General features: G+C 38.9%; 1 protein-coding gene across 2 annotated transcripts in view; it reads left to right on the top strand.

Moving 5' to 3' along the window:
- The window catches only part of LOC137251842 (G-protein coupled receptor dmsr-1-like), a 604,920-nt gene that overhangs the window by 210,887 nt on the left and 370,141 nt on the right, over window positions 1-23,892 (top strand). For both annotated transcript variants that reach the window (XM_067786736.1, XM_067786735.1), the window contains exon 2: window positions 16,741-16,767. The gene's annotated coding sequence lies outside the window, so the exon portion shown is untranslated. The remainder of the gene's footprint in view (window positions 1-16,740; window positions 16,768-23,892) is intronic.

Genomic DNA, 23,892 nt, shown 5'->3' on the forward strand with positions numbered 1-23,892 from the left:
CTTCTAGTATTTGTCAAAAGATGGAGTTACTATATAACATAGGTCCTGATTTTAATTGAGCTTTTCAGTTTAATCGTTAAACAAACTTCTGGTGACACTACGGATTTGTTATCGAATTGTTATAAATTTACAAAATATAACAGATTTTATTGTTGACTTGTCGATTTTAGCTTGCGAATTATCGGCTTGTTATCGATCTCTTACCGTAAAGTTATAAATTATTTATAGAAAAATTATCGATTATTTGCAGAAAAGTTATTAAAAAAGTGAATCGATTTGTAATCGGAGTCGATTTTCTGGTGCATACGATTGCTGGATACATTCAGCTTGGGTGCGATGCTATCGCCTGTAAACCGTTTTTGTTCACCTTGACCAGAGTATACCCTCACTAGGGTAGGCACCTTGTCGTTGGTGTGAGGGCTTAGCCGAACTCCATAGCGCCCGACTATGAGGCGGAGCTGTTTAGGACTGACATCTACGCCGTTTCGCCTCATAGGAGGGCGGCGGGATGTCGGTGACCAAGAACTGCCAACCCCCTAATCCAGGGTGTTATGCGGACCGTGCCTATTGGACGATTTGCAGCCAGGGGATAAATTCGGCTGTATTCGAACGGAGCCTTCCCGATACCGGGCCATCTCGGGAAGTATTTATGGCCTTACCGCAGTAAGGGGCGCTGCTGTGGCGGACGGTTCTTTCCCCGTATATAATACTGGACCGCTGAGCCCGCCTTGTCGGGCAGGTGGTCGTACGACCAAGATGAACAACTCATTACCTGAATGTAATAAGGAGGATGTAAAGAGGAGGACTGAGTCGCAATCCAAGGACGACAAATACGAATTAAGCGATGCGTTGGACTCGGGGAGCGAGAGAAGTGCTGATTCAATGAACTCCGTGTTGGAGAAGCACACAAATGAAAACGGAGTAGAAGAGTGGAGAAGGGTACGGAGCAGAGGAAGTAAAAGAGCTCTCTCGCAGTACCGTGCAGCACTAAGAATTGTACAACGCTTGGGAGCAGTGGTCGACCCAACAGAAGTGGAGATCGAGCGCTTGGAATGGGCCCATGAAGCGGTAGAAGTAGGTCGAAGGCAGTTCAAAAGGTTTGCTGCGAGAAACCCTCGGTTCTGCAACCGGTACGAGGAGGAAGAAGAGTCGAATGGCAGAATGAAGAGGCAACGTTCGGCAGAAGGCGACAAGCCTGCTTTCAAGAGGCAGAAAGGACCCAGTCCTAGAGCCGCGAGGCAGGGCAGTCGCATAGACAAGACAAGTAGGCCCAAAGCTGTAAGACAGATGGGTTCCAATAGCTAGGTAGCAACTACCTCGAAAGCTGCCAGTCAGAGGGAAGTTCCAACTACGGAAGTAGGAGATAAGCCAAAGGGAGATAACGCTAAGACTCCGGCTTTCTCGGAGGCGCTAAAGGGAGTTAACGCGAAGACTCCGGTGTTCTCGGAGGTTCCAAAGGGAGATAACACTAAGACTCCTGCTTTTCCCGAGAAGATGAGTGATGTGGCAAAGCAGTCACTGACTGTGGCGCTGGTTGATCGTAGCAGTTCGTTCGGACAAATGACTACTGAAAGGTGGAGATCTGTGGAAAGGGAGCTTATTAGCTTAGTGCTTAAGATGATGCGGGAACAACCAAGTAAGCCCCTTCCAACCTTTGATTCGGGGGATGGTATAATGGTGTGAAGATGATAGCGTGCGACAACATCGCGAGCTTGCGGTGGCTGGAGGAAGTCGTTCCAAACCTCCAAAGGCAAGGCACGAACGCGCGGTTTGAGGTGGTGGATAAAGCGCAAATCCCCACGGTACCAAAAGTTAAGGTATGGATACCATGCGTGATGAAGTCGGAGGATACACTGCGACTTCTGCAGAATCAGAATCCGAACATACTGACACAGGATTGGAAGGTACTTACTGTATCTCGGCCTACCGAGGATGGTCAGTTCTACATCTTCCAAATAAACAAGCAGGCGGAGGATATGTTGTACACGCAGCTTGGCAAAATGTCCTTTGGCACTGGCGAAATTTACATGCGACTCAGGAAAAGAAGTCCCGAGGATAAAAATCCTAACACGCTGGAAGTGGGCGAAGTCGAAAAGGACCTCAGAAGCCTAAGGGAAAAAAGACAGGTGGAGGTCTCCGACGTCACCACGAACGTGCTAGAAGAGGACCAACCGCTAAATGGTGCTGTGACTCGCACAGAGGAACACACGGCACAAAATTCACGAGGGGATGAAGGGGGCCTCGAATATTCTAAACCAAAAGGGCAAGAGGAGGAAGACGACGTCAAGACGAAGGTGCTGGAGGGGGACAAACAGCCCAATGGTGCTGCGAGTCCTACAGATAAACCTCCAACACAGTAAAGTGGCGTCGAGCGAACTCCTCCTAACCCTTGAGGAGGGTTCGTTTGACGTGGCGCTGATCCAGGAGCCGTGGCTCTCATCGGGAGGAAAGGTTTCTGGACTTAGCGCGCGCGGGTTTGGCGTTTACTACGCACAAACGGAAGGACGGGTGCGAGCTGTAGTAATGGTAAGGAAACAGCTGCATTCATATATGCTGCCTAATTACACCACCGAGGATCTCGTAGCGGTGGCCGTTGAGCAAAAGAATAAGCAGGCATTTATCCTGGCGTCCTGCTACATGGCCCATGCTACGGAGGTTCCACCGATGTAGTGCAAAAGGCTAGTACAGGAGGAAGGGCGCAAAGGGCGGTTGGTCATAGGCGCAGATGCAAATGCGCACCACAATGCGTGGGGAGGAGCAGATACGAACGAGAGAGGCGAATCTCTATTTTGTTACATCCTGCAAACCAATTTGCAGATAGCCAACAGGGGAAATGTTCCTACATACATTGGTCCAACATCCAGCAATGTTCTGGATATTACATTGAGCTCCGAGCGTGATATATCAAGGTATGATTGGATGGTTCTCGATAGACCATCCTTCTCCGACCATGCGTATATAAGCTCTAGCATCCCACTAAAGAGGGTAGAGAAGGGAGGAACCTTTAGAAACCCTAGGGCAACGAATTGGACTAAATTCCAGAAACATGTAGAAACGAAACTGGGATAACCCAAAGAGGTTGCTAATGTAGAGGAACTGGAGGAGTCGAATGAATTCCTAACAAGGACGCTTATGACTGCGTATAACAAAGCTTGCCCTCTAAGAAGATTCAGAGGAAAAGCAAAGCCGCCATGGTGGAGCAATGAGCTGAGTCTTCTAAGAAGACAGGTAAAAGAAATGTTTAAACTCGCAAAGACCGCGGAAAGCGAAGCGTGTCGGGACGAGTACAGGGATCTACTGAGGATCTACAAGCGTGAAATAACCAGGGCGAAGAGAAACTCATGGAAAAGTTTCTGTACGGACATAGAGTGCTCCAGTGAAACAGCACGGTTGAAAAAAGTCCTAGCAAAGGGAAACATAGTCCAGGGACTAATAAAGAAAGAGAACGGGGAATGGTCACGTGATAGTGAGGAATCCCTTGAGGTGCTTCTCGATGCACATTTCCCATCGGGAGACGGTTTAGAAGAACCAGCAGACATCACTCACACTTCGATCACGGAGCTAGTGGTGCCGGGCTTGGTGACCGATACCAAGATCGAGTGGGCAGTGAAGACGTTTTCTAAGTTTAAATCGCCGGGCCCAGATGCTATATTCCCGGCCATGCTACAAGTCTCAAGTAGGGCGGTCGTGGAATGGCTTAAAATAATATTCGATGGGTGCATAAGACTGAATCATGTACCGCACTCTTGGAGAACTGCTCGTGTAGCTTTTCTACCAAAGGCGGGGAAGATCGGTCACGTGTATCCCAAAGACTATAGACCCATTAGCTTAACATCATTTCTGCTCAAAACCTTTGAGAGGCTGATAGATGTGTACATAAAGTCCAACGTGGATGAAAAGCTGCTCTCCAAAACACAGCATGCGTACACCAAAGGCAAATCGGTAGACACCGCATTGCATAGGGTGGTAATAAGCATAGAGAAATCCTTGGAATATAAGGAGTATGCTCTAGGAGTCTTCTTGGACATTGCCGGGGCTTTCAATAATGTTGCAAAATGGGCGATTATGGATGGTCTTAATTACATTAAAGTACATCCTGCCTTAATCAGATGGATCGGCTGCATGTTAAATTGCAGAAAGATTACATCACAATGGGGATTGTACGAGGCCACGAAATCAGTGGACAGGGGCACGCCGCAGGGAGGGGTGCTGTCACCTCTGCTGTGGACACTGGTCATCAACCAACTGCTCAGGCAATTCGATGAGGGACCCGTAAAACTTACGGCTTACGCAGATGACGTTGCAATTGTCATAAGTGGAAAATGCCTTCCAACGATTAGTTCTTTGATGGATCGGGCACTTCGGGATATTCATACCTGGGCATCTAATGTCGGGCTGAAAGTCAATGCGGAGAAGACGGATATGGTCTTGTTTACAAAGAGGTACAAGGTCCCAAATTGGACCAGGCCTAAGTTAGGAGCGGTGACCTTACAGGAGAAACCTTGCACAAAATATCTAGGAATCATCCTAGACAGTAAGCTGTCATGGAAGCTCAACGTGGAGGAGAGGGTCAAGAAGGCCTCAGCGGCACTCTATGCATGTAAAAGAATGCTGGGGTGTACGTGGGGCCTATCGCCCTCTCTTTCTCATTGGGTTTTTACAGCGATTGTAAGCCCTATTCTATACTAAGGAGTTCTTGTTTGGTGGAAAGCCACACAAAAAACAACATACCTCAAAAAATTAGAGGGGGTATGCAGACTATCGATGCTTTGCATTACGGGAGCCCTGAAAACAACCCCGACGGCTGCACTGTATGCCATTCTGCACATTCCACCTGTAGACCTGGTAGCAAAGAACAAAGCGTTGACGACCGCAACCAGGCTCGATGCTTCGGGGCAGCTTGAGCGCCGACCATATGGCCATAGTAGTATAGCGTCCTCAGTCACAAGACGAACAGACTACATGATTCCCTACCTGCACTTTGAGGGAGATCTCAAGGCCACAATAGAAGTGGACGGTTGGCGCAAGGGTGCGCAAATGGCGGACGAGGCGATACATGTGTACACCGATGGTTCCAAAATAGTGGAAGGAGTAGGGTCTGCGGTATACTGCGCTGATCCGGAATTAAGCAGATCCTACAGGCTGCCGGATTACTGTAGCGTTTTCCAAGCGGAAATATTAGCCGTAACCAAAGCAGTAGAAACCCTGGAAGAGAATAGCTTAAGCTGCAACCGTGTTAACTTTTATATTGACAGTCAAGCAGCAATTAAGGCAATAATCTCGCATAGCACAGCATCTAAATGCGTGTTAGAGTGTAAGCAGTCTCTGGAGAGAATCGGGACAGGGAGAAGCATACATCTATATTGGGTCCCAGGGCATATGGGAATAGATGGGAATGAAAAAGCGGACGAATTAGCTAAAAAGGGCGCATCCCTTGAAGCTTGCTCCGTAGACGTCCCAATTAGATTGGGCGAGATTAAGCGAAGGCGAGGGGTGCACATGATCCACCAAGCAGAAAAGGCGTGGGTTCAAGCGCGGGGCTGTAAAGTGTCGAAGATTATGTGTAGGTCTTACAACCTTAGACTAACACAGTTGCTTCTATCATTAAAAAGAGAGGACTGTAGACTCATGACGGGTATTCTGACTGGACACTGCCTTCTGGCGTCACATGCCTTTAAATTAGGCTTGGTCAGTGATAGCAGGTGTAGGAAGTGCGGGTTGGAGGAGGAAACGATCGAGCACGTTCTGTGCTCGTGCCCTGCACTTGCCAGGCTAAGGCTCCAGCTATTAGGAGTGATACAGCTGTCAGATCTAGAAGCAGCAAGTGGCTTAAGTCCTAGGAAGCTTCTAGTATTTGCCAAGAGGACGGAGTTATTTTATAACATAGGTCCTGGTTTTTGATAGGGTTTTTCAGTTTGGTCGTTAAAACAAACTTCTGGTAACACTACGGACTCAATCAGTCTATGTGAGGTCCTCATGGACCGGCCAGTTCAACCTACCTACCTGACCAGAGTATAAGCACATATAATCTCTTGAATATGGGTTGTGAGATAAATATTCACGTAAGTCTAATGTAGCAGGTGTTAGGCCTTTCATAAAATCGACTATCTTTTTTATATTTCAAGTTAAATTATTGCAAAAAATTGCGCTTTAGAGGAATAAAACTACGTTGTGTCTGCTATTGTCCCCCGATGTACCCCATGTTTGGGAGTACAGCTAGGCAACACCTTACAGGAGGTTATCTTTGCTGGATCTAGAAGATATTGCACAGGGAATATACGATAAAGATAGATATTTTGTACTTGAATACCATTTCAGAGATCATGAGTTGATTGTCTAGTCATACTCATGGACTAACGCCGGAAAGAGGAGGAGAAGACCTTACTATGCTAGGGAGGTGATAGTTATGGAGAACTGGCCTGAGAGCCGGAGTAGCCGCTCGGCGCGAGAAACTAGGCCTGCAGTTTATTGGCGTGACACTGAAATTGCACCTCATGATAGGAAAGAAAAACTTGTATTTCTGGTACTGGTTTTTATAGGTTTTCATGCTGAGCTCACCGAATTTTTAATATTAAATCCCTCAGGTTCATAGCTGGCTTAATCCCAATTTGAGGCACATATTCTATTATCTTTACTGATATATGGCACTGACCCTGTGTAGGTTGGTAATGGCAACGGTCATAAAAATATTTTTTTTTTCTTCGAAAGTATACTTCAGTATTCCAAAGTGAAGCAATCGAAGCTATAAAGCTCCTGACATTTGTGCTGGAGAACATGTGGAGTTAAAAGAGCTTACTTATTTACAGACAAGCTCATACGTGAATTTACATGTTTTCCGGCACTATTTCAGGATGGTTTCGAATTGCCTAACATTAATTTGGGGCCACATATAAAGAAATTTTCGAGAGTCATTCAGGATCGTCTGCGGAAAAGTTTCGGGATAAAAAAATTAAATTTCGAGACTTTTGTTTATGAGAAAATTTCAAAACTGTTTTGGGATAGTTTTGGGGATTATATCTGGACTATATAAAGCACTTTAGGAATTGTTTTTGAAACCGTTTTGATTGTTTACGTTTTCGTGTAATTACCGAACTGTTTTAGAAATATTCCGAAACCGCTTCGGGATCATTTCGGGACTATGTTCGCATCATTCCAGCATTATTATTGTGATAAGTTCAGGACTCTTTTGGAATAAGTTTTTGATAGGTTGCGGACTATTTTGGAACGTTTTCAGAGATGTGTTTGGGATTATATCGGAACGAATTGGGGGATCGCGTAGGTGTTGTTAGGGTGTTATATCAGAAATTATTTGTTGATATTTCAATTTCTTACAGAAATATTTATTTATTTATTTATTTGAATTAGTCTACAAACATGAAAAATATTCTCACAGATTATGAGTAAATAAAATTTAGCAAATTAATAGATTATATTAAATTTAAAGTATAAAGAAAATTTGATTTCGAGACCGGAAAATCAATATCGATAGAATTAGAGATTATATTTTAACAGCCCTTGACAAAGGGGCGTTCCGAAAATAGTTTTTCTTAAAGTTTTCGCAATAAAAAATATTTGAATATCGCAGTGTCCTTTGCGGGACATTAAGATAAATGCGCTCCAGGAGGTAAGTACAGTCAACAGTTCCTTGTATAATGCCAAAAACAAAAGTTAATGAGAGAACAGACCTACATTTTTCTAAAGATTTAAGATTTATTAACAATGATTTGGACCTGTAGGAGGGAACTGGTTCCGTGAAGCGAAGGCAAAGCAAAGCGTATTTAAGAAACACTTTTTGAACACGTTCTATCCAGTCTATCCTAAATTAAAGAAATGGACGCCAGATAAAGGCTGCATACTCCAGATAGGGACGTACAAAAGTTTAAAACTAATTTGTATTATTAGCATTGAAAATGGAATTAATTTTAAGTGTGAATAGATGCGAAATTTGTAAACATATCCGTGAATGTACGTTAAAAGAAAACAAGCAAGGAAGGCTAAGTTCGGGTGTACCCGAACATTACATACTCAGCTGAAAGTTTTGGAAACAAATGTTGGAGTTGAATGTTGACATAATTTACTTATATACTGTAAAGATATTAAATTTTTTGTTCAAACTTGACTTAAATTTTGTTTTTTAAAGTGGGTGTTTTCTCTTAATCCGATTTTGCTAATTTTTATCTAGAATACATATAGTAATAGGAGTAACGATCCTGCCAAATTACAACTTGCAAAACTTTTAAATTACCTTCTTTTAAAAGCGGGCTGTGCCACGCCCATTGTCCAAAATTTAACTAATTTTCAATTCTGCGTCATACGGTATTTTAATTGTAATTTGGCAGCCGTTGAAGATATTATGATGAAATTTGGCAGGATCGTGACTCCTATTAATATATGTATTCTAGATAAAAATTAGCAAAATCGGATGACGAACACGCCCACTTTTAAAAAAAAATTTTTAAGTGAAATTTTAACAAAAAATGTAATATCTTTTCACTATAATTAAATTACTCCAGTAATGATATGGTGCAACAAAACACAAAAATAAAAGAAAATTTCAAAATGGCGGTGCTGCGCCCTTTTCCATGTAATTTGTCTAGAATACTTTTCATGCCATAAGTCGAACAAAAATTTACACACCCTTGTGGAATTTGGTAAGGGCATAGCTTCTATGACTGTTTTTTGTGAAAATTGGCCAAATCGGTTATAGCCACACCCAGTTTTTATACACAGTCGACTGTCTGTCCTTCCGCTCGGCCGTTAACACGATAACTTGAGCAAAAAGCGATATATCTTTACTAAACTTAAAACTCTGAACTCACTCTATCTTGGTATTAAAAATGGGCGAAATCCGAAAATTTCGGAAAATGAAAAAAATGCCGTAATTCTATACCAAATACGAAAAAAGGGATAAAACATGGTAATTTTATTCGTGTTTTGACGCAAAATACAACTTTGGAAAAAACCTGTAAAATAGGTGTGATACCTACCATATTAAGTAGAAGAAAATTAAAAAGTTCTTCAGAGCGAAATAAAAAGCCCTTGGAATCATGACAGGAATAATGTTTGTGGTATTACATACATAAATAAATTAGCGGTACCCGACAGGCGATGTTCTGGGTCGATATCTCGAAAACGCCTTCACATATACACATCAGGGCCACTCCCTTTTAAAACCCTCCTTAATACCTTTAATTTGATACCCATATTTTACGAACACATTATAGGGTCACCACTGGTACACCTTTATGGCGATATCTCGAAAAGGCGTCCACCTATAGAACTAAGGCCCACTCCCTTTTAAAATACTCTTTAATACCTTTCATTTGATACCCATGTCATACAAACACACTCCAGGGTTACCCTGGGTTCATTTTCCTAAATGGCGATTTTCCCTTATTCGACAAAGGATGAAGGAATAACGTTTCCAAAAAAGTCACCCTTGGTCTACAATTTGGTCGATACTTCCCAAACGTATGTGATATGGAATTAAAAACCACTTATAAACCATCTACGAAACCCTACGAAACCAACGTAGCTAAGATCTCAGCTGAGTATGTAATGTTCGGTTACACTCGAGCTTAGCCTTCCTTCCTTGTTTTATTTTATATTTATCTTAAAACTCGCTTAAGTACGTAAATACGTCTGTTCACTATATATTTCTTATCTTATATAGCCGATTATTTGGATATTACGAATGGGATAATATTATTGTTCAGCTCCATTCATGAAAGGTATTAAATCTTCGGCACAGCCGAAAACAGTCCCGTGCTTAGTTGTTTTTACATTAAAATGAGGAGACATCGATTCATACAGTAAAACCGGGACTTTCCATAAGAAAAGACATACCAAATCATTCAATTAATGGTAGGCATATCTTGTTATTAAGTAAAAGAGGAGTGACATCAACGAATATGGCGCAAAGTTCGCAACGGGTTGACAGACTTCGCTCAGATGTTTAAGGGGCTGGAATGGTATCGTTTATTGTTGGATAACTCTGGGGCTTCTTTGGAACTGTTTCGTGAATATTTTGGGTTGGCTTCATAAACAGTTCGGTATTATTTTAAGAAGACGATATTTTAAGGCACTTTTAGCATCGCTTCTGGCTATTTGGAAAATTTCAGAAGCTGCTCGATCTCATCATTTCCGGACTATTCAAAATTATTTCGGGTCAAACTAGGGATAATTTCGAGGCTATTTCGAACTCATTTCGGGACAGTTACAGGACTATTTTTGGAATTATTTTGAGACTATTTCGGAAACAAAATGGAACCATTTCAGGAACACTTCTGTATTATTAAAAATTTTATTTTTTACAACCTCTGGACCATATCCAGAATATTCTGAAACCGTTTCAGAACTATTATAGGATCAGGATTTTTTCGAAACTATTTCATAACCCTCGTAAAACTGTTATAGGATCACTGTGGGATTATTTTAGTTATCACTTTGAGTTAATATCAGAAACGTCATTTCTCGGCTTTTTCGGGACAATTTTAGGTATCATTTTTGAACAATTTCGAATTGATCCAAAAATTTTCCCCAAATAATAACTAAAATAATTCTAGAATAATTTCAAATTGATACCCAAATAGTCTCGAAATTATTCCGAAAATAACCCGGAAGTGGTCTGATAACAGTTTCGATGTAGTGTTGAAATGATATTTAATATAGTTTCGAAATGATACTGAATGGTTCTCCCTGCATAATTTTAACAAAATGTTATGCAAATCTATCAGTTTACTGCATATATGTGAAAGAAATCAGATGAGCGATTCTTTAGTGATAACACATAATCATTTTCATATCACCGTTGAGTGCAAATTGAAATCTGTATCAAGTATATCCTTCCCACTAATATTTATATCTTTGCCCACCCAAATATACATACATAACTACTACTTTTTTCCCCTCATTCTTCATATTTCATTTCTAATAAAGTCTTTGGAAATTTTTACGCTTCGCTGCAACCTTTGCATACTTTCGTGTCACCCATAGTTACATTATTTTCAATATTCATAATTAAATACTTGGCTGCATTGCAAAGTTTTCAAGAATGCTTGCAAATTACGGTACACTGCAATGAGAAATTTTCCTTTTGAAACTATTTTGTGGTAAAAAATTACCACAAATATAATTTGAGATGGTATAGTTTGCTCTGCTTTTAACAATAGTTGGCTCATTTGGGTACGTATAAATGATGAAGGAGAAATTTAATTTAAAAACATTCATTTGCAAAGCAAATATTTTCAAATAAATTTATATTTCTACAATTAAATTTTTATTCCAGCTTTTTATTCGTTCGCTGTACCAAATAAATATAAAATTGTACGTAACTATGGCTTGTTAAATACTAAGCATTTTTTGAGTATTAACTGAAATTTTTGCCATCACCAGCCAGATCAAAAGAGACGTGAGTATCAAGTACTTGTGAAGTCCGATACGTAAATGTTTACGAGTTTGATTCTAGAAATGTAAAGGTTTTAACTTGTCTTGACCTCGCCAAGGGGTAGAAGTGAATTCATAAGAGTAGCTTTGCTAGAAACAAATAATTTCGTACTTTATGAGAAGGGCTTCGTCGGGCCATTATATACAACTTATAATGCTCGCCGAGTCAACATCGGAAACGAGATATGTTACCAATTTTATATTGAAGTTTGATCGGTTTCTGTTTCAGTTGCACAACAAACTGTTGAGTCATCGTTGACAAATTGATAAAAATATTGTTTACACTTAAATCACAAATCGAAAATTTTTCGACCTGTAACTTTTCAATGATGAGTTGATAAAAAAAATGTTATAACTCTGATAAATAATCGATAGCAAATCTATAACTTTTTGATCTTAAATCGATAAATTATCGATAACAAATCAAAAATGTTTCGATTGCAAATCGATAACTTTTTGATAAAATATCTTCAAATATATGATAACAAATCGATAACTTTTCGCTAACACAACAGATACAAATCGATAACTTTCCGAAGCCAAATCCAAACATTTTTTAAAACAAATCGATAATTTTTTAATAAAAAGTATATAGCTTACGATTGAAAACCCAATACGTTTCGATAAAAAATCTAAAAATTGGTACCACCCGATAACAAATCGATCGCTTTTCAATAACAAATTTTTAATTTTTCGATGATAAATCGATGACTTTTCGATAAGAAGTCATTAATTTTTGGCAACTTATAGCCAACTTTCCACTAAGCCTTTGATAACTGTCGCTAAAGGTTAAATATGTTTTCGATAGCAAACCAATAACTGTCGAAAACACCTCAATAACTCATCGATGGCCTTTATTGTCGATAGCAAATTTATAACTGTTTGATAAAAAATCCGTAACTCGCCTTTACCTCGTTGATGTCACACCTTTCACATTCATTTCCTTTCCTTTCCCTTTTGACTTAACTTACTTAATTACTTAACTTTTTAGCAAACCTTGATTGAACGTGAAGCAGGCAAAACTGAAGTGATTTTTTCAAATCACTCTTAAACCCATTTCATAAACTGCTATCCAAAATGGCCTAAGTGAAAATGTGAGAAACGTTCACAAATATTGAGATAGCGCGCTTTCTTTGTGTCACTAAATTTTGCTCAACTTTCAAAACAAATTTAATTGGTTATGACCGTCCAACAAGTGGCTCTAGTCGCTTCTTTCCTCTGCTAACTGGCGCTGATTGGTAAAACGAAGGGAATTTAAATCGTTTTCCACCTGATCATTCCAGCGGAATGGGGGCCGTACTCTTCCACCGCTTGCAAAGGCGGGTTGCGTTAAAAATACTTTCTAAGCCGGCGCTTCATCTTTCATTCGCATAACATGACATAGTCAGAGTGGCCCTTGCGTTTTAATTTGATGGATTATGCTGATGTCTTCGTAAAGCTCGTATAGCTCATCATTAAATATTTTTCGGTAATCGCCGTCGTCAATGCGTAGAGGTCCGTAAATCTTTCGAAGAAGTTTTCTCTCGAACACTCCCAGAGCTGCCTCATTTGATATTGTAATGGTCCGTACTTCTGCACCATATAGCCGAACAGGTACGATAAGTGACTTGTAGAGCATGATTTTCGTTTGCCCAGAGATGACTTTACATTTCAATTGGCTACCTAGTCCAAAGTAGCTTTTATTGGCAAGAGTGATTCTTCGCTGAATGTCAAAGCGTTGTTGTTTGTGTTGATGCTCTTTCCCAAAAAACGAAGTCTTCTACTATTTCGAAATTGTGGCCGTGAGCAGCTGTGTGGTTGCCAAGCCGCAAATGCGCTGATTCTTTGCTTGATAGCAGCATATACTTCGATTTGTCCTCATTCACTATCAAAACCATCTCTCCCGCTTCTTTTTCCAGTTTGGAGTAAGCAGAACTTACGTCGCGGATGCGACGTTACCGGTTAATGTGTCGGGACAAACAAGGTATATAGACTTAAAAATTTTTGAAAATCAATCGCAAAAGATTGAAGCTTTGTTTGTCAAGTGTGCGCAAATATTTCAGTACCTTGAAAATCTGACACAAAATAATATTCATACATACTTGAAATCACCACAAAATTACTTTTATCTGAATCCAATATCTCTCTGTTTTTTATTTATTGAACATTTTGTTGTAGAAAAAATTACAATCTGAAGGACGCTATATATCTCTTTGGGTATGTAAGCCACATACATAGATATGTGTGTGTAAATATGTATGTATGTGGATAATAGTATTCACATACATATGTATTCCATATTTTTGTGGATTTTCGCTTATCGTGAAAGTGTTAATATGAAAAGCTCTACAATTTAACACAATTTGCTATTGGAACAAGTAAGGAGGGCTAAGTTAGGGTGTAGCCGAACATTACGTACTGAGCTGAGAGCTTTGGAGACAAAATTGTCTTTTTCGTGGATACATACAAATGGTAATATTAAAAAGTGAAGCAACTTGCCTTGGTTATCTTTCTGCAGCTATCAATTGGTTTTATTTGAATATTTTTTTTTTTAATATGAAAATTTGGTTAAATTTGAATTTATTTCTTTATCATTTTTTTTTAAATCACCCATGAAATATTTTCGAAGCGCTTTCGAACCTAACTCCTGTCTTTGGAATTGGTACTGCTGCGTTTGCTGAAAAGAAATGGAGATACATAAAATGGTCACACTTTAGTCTGTATATCTCGTGCAAAGCGTAGTTTCACCTGGGGTTAACTCCTAATAATCGTCGCGCATACACAATTTCTTTAAATCATTTGTGGCTTATTGGCGGTCACGCACAAATGCGACTTACGGTTGATATTAATAGTCTATTAATACTCATGACTCTCGTGGCACAGGGCGCATCCAGTTTTTTCGAGCTACAATCCAGTCGCTACCACGACTCCTGACCCTCACACCATATGCCAGCACAGAAGCTATAGGACTGCGACTTCGAACTCATACCTTCGTCGATGTCACTGTCCTAGAAGCTCTAGGTGTAGCTCCGAAAACTTTCTAACGGTTGCTTTTGTCGCGCTATGCTGCCGAGCTACAACAGAGAAACCCCTTGAAATGTTGGCGAGTGACTATTTGGCCAAGAATGCCGCCCTCGAAATCATAAGCAGTCTAAGTGGATATAATTGCGTAGCTCATGGGTGAAAATCGTATGATCCTCGGCGCATCTACATGACTAAAATTTTAAAAGGACACTGAATAAAATTTTTTAAATGATGACCAAAGTTTGCAGACGTTTGTGTTCACAACGTTGATTTCAATATTCTTCCTTAAATCAAAACGGTAAATATATGTGCCTACGTATTCACATTTGTAAAAGGAGCCGTAACGTGTAGGTGATATTTAAACTTGGTTGGTAGGCTATAATCAATGCGATTCACTCCAAGGGACTAGTTTTGAATAGGGCCGCCAACTTTAGGAAATGTTAAACCGGGAAACTTGGGTATTGAAGGACGAAGTTTGGAAATCAAAATTAACATTTCAGGCGCTATTGTATAATTTCGCAAATAAACAACAGATGTTTAAATGTAAGCCCAAGCGATTTTTCAAACCCTTCTCATACATACATATATTCTCAACTTAAGTATGAGGTAAGAATCTTTTCAAAGGAGTGTTTATGCTCCTAGAGCCTACTAAAGGACTTTGCATCACTGATTTCGCTTACTCTTTCAGCCAATCGCAATATACAATTTTTAAAAAAATCGGCACCTTTTTTGGTTAATTTGCTTTCTTTAACAACTAGACTACAATTTGAAAACATGCACGCCTTGGGTCATTTTTGAATTAATTGTTTATTATTAATGTTTTGAAAAAAATATGCAAAGTGAGCATGTAAATTTATTATATAACTTAGTGTTTTGTTTTAATAACTTGGTGAATTGGGTAATGCAAAGTCCGTGTTAAGCTGACATCGAAAGCGCCTGTTTTTATACTCAGAGTGATTTGCACAAAAACTTTAAATAGGCGTGGCAACGCCCACTTGTGATAAAATCAATTTTACAAATATTATTAATCATAAACCAAAAATCGTTAAACCTATCGTAACAAAATTCGGCAGAGAGTTTGCCTTTACTATAAGGAATGCTTTGAAGAAAAATTAATGAAATCAGTTAAGGACCACGCCCACTTTTATATAAAAGATTTCTAAAAGGGTCGTGGACGAATAAAATAAGCTAAATCTTTGCAAAAAAGAGCTTTATATCAATGGTATTTCATTTCCCAAGTGGATTTATAACAATAAATAGGAAAAACTTCGAATTTTAAAAAATGGGCGTGGCACCGCCCCTTTTATGACTAAGCAATTTTCTATGTTTCGGGAGCCATAACTCCAAGAAAAATTAACGGATCGTAATGAAATTGTGTAAAAATATTTTCCTTATAGCTAGTAAAAATTGACGGGATCGGTTAAAGACAACGGCAGCTTAGATATAAAAGAAGTTTAAAAGAGTGGTAGACTAGAATAATAAGCTATAACTTAAAAAAAAAATAGTTTTGAATCAATGATATTTCATTGTAAGAGGAAATGGGGAGACATTTTTTTTAAACGGGCGGTGCAACGTGTTATGTAGAAAAGTAATTTATCTGAATTGAAATGTCCAATTGAAGCTCACGCTGAGTATATAATGTTCGGTTACACCCGAACTTAGACACCTTTACTTGTTTTGAATATATATTTTGAATAGTCTGAAAGAGTTAAATTTCGCAATTAGTTTCTTATAATTGTTAGTGGTGCGCATCCGTTGATGCCACTTTCGACCATATGCGACGAATTTTCAACATGAACAATAAATGGCCTAAACAGTTTTAAACGAGTAGAAAATATAGTAACACACCGTACCACGTCGCCGCGCCGATATTTTTGACATTCGGCGGCGGCGTGCGGAAAACGACCAAAATAGGCGGCGGCGGCGGCGTTTATAGGCAGCGTATATCTCTAGTATCCGTTCAGACGGACCGACGGACGACCATGGCTAAATGAATTTCTTCCTTTCCTTTTGATATATAGAAGTCTATATCTATCTCGATTAGTTTATGCCGTTACGGGCTACCGTTATGCGAACAAAATTAATATACTCTGTGACTTCTGCTCAGCTGAGTATAAAAATGTTGGTGTCAGTCAGACCAAATAAGTTTTAGGGTTTCAAGTATTCCAATATGAGTGAGAGAAGTTAACGTATTATGTATTTACTGCATATGCATTTTAATTGAGTTACGTACTAATTTGCATACATATTGAAGGCCTTAATTGTATTTAAATATATTTTCTTCTTTTGCAGATTCAATTTGCATACCATTTGGGATTGGTAAGTTAGTTCAGTGAAAGATTGTGTGAACACTCAATCGTTATATCAATGGAAAATATTTATTATAATCAAAACTTTGCGTAAAATTGGTAGTTACTGTTACTCTGTACGTAAGAAATGTATAAAAGTTTATTGAGTAACAATTTGTATATAAGTCTAAGCGGCAAATATTTTCACTTCAATGGAAAAACAAGTGGAAAATAGAGTTCTAGCAAGGAAGGATTTGACCCCGTTTTATGGAACCGATGTGAAACCAACGCCTTTAACATCCCTACCATTCTGGTCCACCACTGTTAAAACTGCTAGTTTCCTTGAACCCCGTTAGAGGATATTGATGGCAATTTGTGAATGGTCGCGCCTATTGGGTGGGGCGAAGCACTGCTGCAAAAACAACCACGAGTTTTGTGTTTAATATTCTTAACACAGATATTTCATCCACAGTTAAATAAATATAATGCATAAAATGACAAACATATTTGCATTCAAAAAAGAAATTCTAAAAATTTGTTTGGAAAAGAAAACAAAGGTGAACGATTTTGCACCATAGAAACGCTTCCCTTAATATAGACAAATAATTTTCTCAAAACAAAGTTGTTAGTTATAGGAATATTTTTTTAGACAGGGAGAAAATTGTATGTAAACAGAAATAAAAATTCAATTGGCGGCTGTGAATTTCTATTCGAGGTCCGCAACGTTACAGTCGAGTACTATTATTTACTGACCTTACTCGAAAAATTTTTCCTCAAATAAGTGAAAATTTTTATATTAATCTAGAATACCCCGCAGACTTTGTTTTGTCCGAAAATTGTTTTGCCTACATATAGCAGGACGGGAACGATAAGTGACTTGAAGATTATGACTTTCGTTTGCCGTGAGAGAACTTTACTTTTCAATGGCTTACCTAGTCCAAAAGAACATTGATTGGCAAGAGTGATTCTTCGCTGGATTTCAGAGCTAAAGTTGTTGCTAGTGTTAATGTAAAATAAACGAAATCTTTTACTATTTCGAAATTATGGCTGCCAACAATAGCGTGGTTGCCATAAAAATATCAATAGAAATACGAGTAAAATACCTTTCGTTTCATACCCATATTGATATATCTCATGTAATGCCCAAAAATTATGCCGGGTTCATCAGAAACTGGGGGCCCGATCCATAGTAATTCTGCGGGCAACACCGTAAATTTACTGACGAATATTTTCTTTCATACCAATGAAATGAGATAACCACTTTTTGATCAGTAATAACTGCTGTTTTAATTTACGCCAGCTAGATTGATCAAATACCCTACTGTGCGGCGCCTCAATGAAAGCTTCAGATATAAAAGTACTTCGCTAAAAGTGTTTTGTATTTGTAAAAGGAGGCTCTTCTAACTAAAAACTCATTTAAAAAGGCATAGTGACACGATATCAATCATACGCCCTGTCGTCCCTACTGTTCGTTACAGTTCAAATTGCAATTCAAAGCTCGCTTTGACATTGAAAATTAGTGTAACAAAATTCTTGTTTTGTTTTTCTTTTATCAACATCGAATGCATAAACCCTTTTTTGTAATAATAACATAAAAAAGCAAGAAAAATTAAAAATTAATAAAAATCCGTTGTGTGATAAGAAATTACTATGTAGATTAGTATTATTTACTTCATTACAGTCAATACAAAAAAAGCCCACCCCCTGGAACCGCGCATGCATACTAAAAGACCCGGCAGACGTTGTCCTGCCCTAAATTTGGCCTATCTGCATACATTATAATAAGCTTTTTCCGTCTGACTCTTCCCTCCCCCTCTTCACTTTTTCCTAATCCTTTTATTCACTCCTCCCTCCGTATTTTTCGCTTCATCTATCTCCATCTTCGTCTCATTCTATCTCTTTCTCAAACTCGTTACCCTTCTCTCTTTTCTCTTCTCTAAATTTCTTCTCGTTCTTCTGCATCCCTTATTGCCTGTCCCAGATGGTTGTAAGTATTTTATTCCAGTCCCAGTCCCAGTCCCACTCCTAGTCTCAGTCCTAGTCCTAGTCCTAATCCCAGTCCCAGTCCGTCTCTGGATAATAAATTACTATGTACTAAGCACTCATCAACAGCTTTCATTTGATATCCATATTGTATAAACACTGTCTAGGCATTCACTGGCCCACGTTTTGGCCTATATCTCGAGACCCTAGTCACCCAGAGGTATGAAAATTAACCTCTAAACAATTAAAGACTATCCTGAATTAAAAAAAATGTCATAGTACCTCTAAATCGCGGGTTCCCTCAGAAACCCCCTCCCCCCACCCTCTCGGCGGGCCTGGTGACGTGCTATACTTGATACCATTCGCTATAATATTTTTTATTGATAAACAGGTTGTTTAATTGAACACCAAGCAATTACACGGAAGTATATCCGCACCACATGAAAATATGAGTGCCACTGCGTATACGTAACATTTTATTATTACGTATAAACAAATAAAAAAATTTGCAATAAAATAATATTGCGACTATAAATTGAGATATAACCTATCCTATCTCTCAAGTTAGATCAAACTACATACGGGGTGCAAAACAAATCGGTTCATTAGTTTAGGAGTCCATCGCGCCCGAAAATGTTGTGACACGTGTTTTTTATATATTAAGATGTATATACATATATGAATTAAACAAGAAACTACACTGTTTGCTGGTTTTTGTTGCTATTTGGAGCTAGAGAAGTTTAATGCATTAAAACATTTTGTACTTATCAAGTTTTTTCGTTTATTATTACTAGTGCGCAGAAAGTCCTCATTCTGCTGGACGGATATATATATATTTATACCTTTCATGAAAAGACATGTTCAGGTTGCTGTATGCAATTATTTTTATACTCAGTTGAGCAGAGCTCACAGAGTATATTAACTTTGATTGGATAACGGTTGGTTGTACAGGTATAAAGGAATCGAGATAGATATATTCTTCCATATATCAAAATCATCAGGATCGAAAAAAATATTTGATTGAGCCATGTCGGTCCGTCCGTCCGTCCGTCCGTCAACACGATAACTTGAGTAAATTTCGAGGTAACTTGATGAAATTTGGTATGTAGGTACTGGGCACTCATCTCAGATCGCTATTTAAAATGAACGATATCGAACTAATACCACGCCCACTTTTTTAATATCGAAAATTTCGAAAAAGAGAAAAAGTACTATAATTCATTACCAAAGACGACTAAAGCGATGAAACTTGGTAGGTGAGTTGAGGATATGACGAAGAATAGAAAATTAGTAAAGTTTTGGACAACGGGCGTGGCACTGCCCACTTTTAAAAGAAGGTAATTTAAAATGTTTGCAAGCTGTAATTTGGCATTCGTTGAAGATATCATGATGAGATTTGGCAGGAACTATTACTATATGTATGCTTAATAAAAATTAGCAAAATCGAAGAACGACCACGCCCACTTTTAAAAAAAAAATTTGTTTAATTCAAATTGTAACAAAAAATTTAATACCTTTACAGTATATAAGTAAACTATGTCAACATTCAACTCCAGTAATGATATGGTGCACCAAAATACAAAAATAAAAGAAAATTTCAAAATAGGCGTGGCTCCGCCCTTTTTCATTTAATTGGTCTAGGATACTTTTAATGCCATAAGTCTAAAAAAATTTACCAATACTTGTGAAATTTGGTAGGGGCTTAGATTCTAGGACGATAACTTATTTCTGTGAAAAAGGGCGAAATCGGTTGAAGCCACGCCCAGTTTTTATACACAGTCGACCGTCTGTCCTTCCGCTCGGCCGCTAACACGATCACTTGAGCAAAAATCGATATATCTTTACCAAACTCAGTTCACGTACTTATCCGAACTCACTTTGAATTGGTATAAAAAATGGCCAAAATCCGACTATGACCACGCATACTTTTTCGATATCGAAAATTACGAAAAATGAAAAAAATTCCATAATTATATACCAAATACGAAAAAAAGGGACGAAACATGGTAATTAGATTGGCTTATTGTCGCGAAATTAAACTTCAGAAAAAGTTGGTAAAATGGGTGTGACACCTACCATAAATTCTAGAGTCAGCCCTGGTCCACCTTTATGGCGATATCCCTAAATGGCGTCCACCTATAGAACTATGGCCCACTTCTTCTTAAAATACTCTTTAATACCTTCCATTGGATAGACATGTCATACGAACACATTCCAGGGTTACCCTCGTTTCATTTTCCTACATCGCTATTTCCCCTTATGTTGTCACCATAGCTCTCAACTGAGTATGTAATGTTCGGTTACACCCAAACTTAACCTTCCTTACTTGTAGTTATTGATATTAGAGGAAAATTACAAAGTTTACAAAAGACGGTGGTTAACAGGACATGTTTCTGAATTTCACTTCTTCATCAGCTAGCTTTTCGTGAGCTGAGTATTGAACTCGAAATCTGTAACATTCATACTTTATACTCCACTCAGCTATCTTGCCAATCTTGCCTTTTTGTTGTTATTTCTTTATACACCATTTTTATACTCAGTTGAGCAGAGCTCACAGAGTATATTAAGTTTGATTGGATAACGGTTGGTTGTACATATATAAAGGAATCGAGATAGATATAGACTTCCATATATCAAAATAATCAGAATCGAAAAAAAATTTGATTGAGCCATGTCCGTCCGTCCGTCCGTCCTTCCGTCCGTCCGTTAACACGATAACTTGAGTAAATTTTGAGGTACCTTGATGAAATTTGGTACGTAGGTTCCTGAGCACTCGTCTCAGATCGCTATTTAAAATGAACGATATCGGACTATAACCACGCCCACTTTTTCGATATCGAAAATTTCGAAAAACCGAAAAAATGCGATAATTCATTGCCAAAGGTGGTTAAAGCGATGAAACTTGGTGGATGGGTTGACGTTATGACGCAGAATAGAAAATTAGTAAGATTTTGGACAATGGGCGTGGCACCGCCCACTTTTACAAGAAGGTAATTTAAAAGTTTTGCAAGCTGTAATTTGGCAGTCGTTGAAGATATCATGATGAAATTTTGCAGGAACGTTACTACTATTACTATATATGTGCTAAATAAAAATTAGCAAAATTGGATGAAGAACACGCCCACTTTTTAAAAAAAAATTTTTTTTAATTAAAATTTTAACAAAAATTTAATATCTTTACTGTATATAAGTAAATTAAGTCAAAATTCAACTCCAGTAATGATATGATGCAACACAATACAAAAATAAAAGAAAATTTCAAAATGGGCGTGGCTTCGCCCATTTTCATTTAGTTTGTCTAGAATACTTTTAATGCTATAAGTCGAACAAAAATTTACCAATCCTTCTCAAATTTGGTAGAAGCATAGACTCTGTGACGGTAACTGTTCTCTGTGAAAATGGGCGAAATCGGTGGAAGCCACGCCCAGTTTTTATACACAGTCCACCGTCTGTCCTTCCGCTCGGCCGTTAACACAATAACTTGAGCAAAAACCGATATATCTTTACTAAACTTTACCCACATACTTACCTGAACTCACTTTATCTTGGTATAAAAAATGGCCGAAATCCGACCATAACCACGCCCACTTTATCGATATCGAAAATTACGAAAAATGAAAAAAATGCCACAATTCTATACCAACTACGAAAAAAGGGATGAAACATGGTAACTGGATTGGTTTATTGACGCAAAATATAACTTTGGAAAAAACTTTGTAAAATGGGTGTGACACCTACCATATTAAGTAGAAGAAAATGAAAAAGTTCTACAAGGCGAAATCAACAGCCCTTGGAATCTTGGCAGGAATACTGTTAGTGGTATTGCATATATAAATAAATTAGCAGTACCCGACTGTTGATTTTCTGGATCACCTGGTCCACATTTTGGTCGATATCGCGAGAACGCCTTCACTTATACATCTAAGGGCCAGTCGCTTTTAAAACCCTCACTAATACTTTTAATTTGATATCCATATAGTACAAATACATTCTAGAGTCACCCTGGCCCACCCTAATGGCGATATCTCGAAAAGGCGTCCACCTATAGACCTAATGCCCACTCCCTCTTAATGTGCTCAGTAACATCTTTCGTTTGATACCCATATCGTACAAACATTCTAGAGTCACCCCTGGCCCACCCTAATGGCGATATCTCGAAAAGGTGTCCACCTATAGACCTAATGCCCACTCCCTCTAAAAATGCTCAGTAACACCTTTCGTTTGATACCCATATCGTACAAACATTCTAGAGTCACCCCTGGCCCACCCTAATGGCGATATCTAGAAAAGGCGTCCACCTATAGATCTAATGTCCACTCCCTCTTAAAATGCTCAGTAACACCTTTCGTTTGATACCCATATCGTACAAACATTCTAGAGTCACCCCTGGCCCACCCTAACGGCGATATCTCGAAAAGGCGTCCACCTATAGACCTAATGCCCACTCCCTCTAAAAATGCTCAGTAACACCTTTCGTTTGATACCCATATCGTACAAACATTCTAGAGTCACCCCTGGCCCACCCTAATGGCGATATCTCGAAAAGGCGTCCACCTATAGATCTAATGTCCACTCCCTCTTAAAATGCTCAGTAACACCTTTCGTTTGATACCCATATCGTACAAACATTCTAGAGTCACACCTGGCCCACCCTAATGGCGATATCTCGAAAAGGCGTCCACCTATAGACCTAATGCCCACTCCCTCTTAAAATGCTCAGTAACACCTTTCGTTTGATACCCATATCGTACAAACATTCTAGAGACACCCCTGGCCCACCCTAATGGCGATATCTCGAAAAGGCGTCCACCTATAGACCTAATGCCCACTCCCTCTTAAAATGCTCAGTAACACCTTTCGTTTGATACCCATATCGTACAAACATTCTAGAGTCACCCCTGGCCCACCCTAACGGCGATATCTCGAAAAGGCGTCCACCTATAGACCTAATGCCCACTCCCTCTTAAAATGCTCAGTAACACCTTTCGTTTGATATCCATATCGTACAAACATTCTAGAGTCACCCTTGGTCCACCTTTATGGCGATATCTCGAAAAGTCGTCCACCTATAGAACTAAGGATTACTCCCTTTTAAAATACTCATTACCACCTTTCATTTGATACCCATATCGTACAACCACATTCTAGAGTCACCCTGGCCCACCCTAATGGC

Source organism: Eurosta solidaginis, chromosome 5 (assembly GCF_040869045.1).
Source record: "Eurosta solidaginis isolate ZX-2024a chromosome 5, ASM4086904v1, whole genome shotgun sequence".
Lineage (NCBI taxonomy): Eukaryota > Metazoa > Arthropoda > Insecta > Diptera > Tephritidae > Eurosta > Eurosta solidaginis.